The sequence below is a fragment of the Crassostrea angulata genome, unplaced genomic scaffold (assembly GCF_025612915.1).
Source record: "Crassostrea angulata isolate pt1a10 unplaced genomic scaffold, ASM2561291v2 HiC_scaffold_230, whole genome shotgun sequence".
NCBI classification, from domain to species: Eukaryota; Metazoa; Mollusca; class Bivalvia; order Ostreida; family Ostreidae; genus Magallana; species Magallana angulata.
This window is the reverse complement of record NW_026441783.1, coordinates 97,387-99,365: the sequence shown is the minus strand read 5'-3', so window position 1 is coordinate 99,365 and position 1,979 is coordinate 97,387. Positions and strand designations below refer to the sequence as shown.

The 1,979-nt window shown below is 39.2% G+C and overlaps 1 non-coding gene across 1 annotated transcript; it reads right to left on the bottom strand.

Moving 5' to 3' along the window:
- Nucleotides 1-1,906: 1,906 nt before the first annotated feature.
- Nucleotides 1,907-1,979, bottom strand: Trnat-ggu (transfer RNA threonine (anticodon GGU)). Its single transcript has one exon. It is a non-coding gene; the product is annotated as a tRNA-Thr (tRNA).

The window sequence follows — 1,979 nt, the reverse complement described above, 5'->3', positions numbered from 1 at the left end:
AATGGAGACCAGGCTCTGCATCTGAAGCAACCTTTGCGTTTCATTTATAATATAGTTAAATCAACTTTGCAAGCTATCACCTATAAAAAATGTGACCTTTTTCAAAAAACTAAACCTCATACAGCATCCATAACCTATGGCTCAGATTCAGCATTCAAGCCTGTCAGGTGCATCAGTATCATAAGACGCATCACCCATGCAAGTTTAGTGAAGTTAGGATCAGTAATAACTAAGATATCATCATCAGAGGGCACCACCAATTAAAACCTTAACCACCTCCAGCATCCGCAACCTATGGCTCAGATTCAGCATCCATGCCTATCTTGTGCATCTGTATCATAAGACACACCATCCATTCAAGTTTGGTGAAGTTAGGACCTGTATTAACTAAGATATATTTTTTAGCATCCTTGATAATGGAGATCAAGCTCTGCATCTGAAGCTACCTTTGCGATTCAATTATATTACAGTTTAATCAACTATGCAAGTTTGAAATAGTACAATTATCTATGTAACATGTGACCTGTTAAAAAAAACTTAACCTTATCCAGCATCCGAAACCTATGGCTCAGACTCAGCATTCAAGCCTGTCAGGTGCATCAATATCATAAACGCACCATCTGGTGAAGTTAGGACAAGTAATAACTAAGATATCATCATCAGAGGGCATCTGTTTCAAAAACTTTAACCAGTTCTTTAAACCTTAACCTCCTCCAGCATCCGAAACCTATGGCTCAGATTCAGCATTCAAGCTGTTCAGGTGCATCAGTATAATAAGACACACCATCCACACATGTTTGATGAAGTTTGGACCAGGAGTAGCTAAGATATAATCATTAGAGGGCACCTGCTCAAAAAACTTAAACCAGCTCCAAAAACCTTAACCTCCTCCAGCATCCGAAACCTATGGCTCAGATTCAGCATTCAAGCCTGTCAGGTGCATCAGTATCATAAGGCACAACAACCATACAAGTTTGGTGAAGTAGGGACGAGTAGTAAATAAGATATTATCATCAGAGGGCACCTGCAACAAAAACTTTAACCAGCACTTAAAACCTTAACCACCTCCAGCATCCGAAACATATAGCTCAGATTTAGCATTCAAGCCTGTCTGGTGCATCAGTATCATAAGACACACCGTCCATGCAAGTTTGGTGAAGTACTGACCAGCAGTAACTTAGATATTGCTATCAAAGGGCACCTGCAACAAATACTTTAACCTGCTCCAAATACCTTAACCTCCTTCAGCATCTGAAATTTAGGACCCAGATTCAGCATCCAAGTCTTTCAAGTCCACAAGTAGGTCCAGATGCATCATCCATGCACGTTTGGTGAATATAGGACAAGTAATAGCTTAGATACAGGACCTGCAACAAAAGCTTTAACCAGGTCCGGACGCCGACGCTGAGGGTATAGCATAAGCTCCCCCCGACTTCGTCTCGGTGAGGTAAAAAATGCAGTTTAAATAAAAGTTACATGTTTTTTTCATCAATCATATTGAAACAAAAATGTTTTAAGGTCTCACACAAGGAATTAATTTCACTTTATGTTACTATATAGCTTTAATTAAGTTAATTGATTAACTATACTATCAGCATATAATTCATGAAAGAGAAATTATAGTTAAATGCTTCAAGAAAAATTTTAGATCAGAAAAATAATACCTTATGTGGCTTCTAAGAGAGATAATTGATAGTAAACATACCTACCCTCAAGTACACATGGGTTCCACATGTTGACAAACAGGCTCAGCACCATCCAGGAAGTAGCATCATGTGCATCTAAAAAATAGTTCCATTGAAATTGGTGTAACAACTCCACCAAAGTAATAATTCTCCTAGCCACAGAGTCCAAAATCAAAATTCAACATTTCCTTAACATATATGTCACAGGTGGTGAAAAGTCTAGTCTCAACCGGGACTCGAACCCAGGGCCTCTGGCGTACCGTGCCAGTGCTCTAACCACTGAGCTATTGAGAC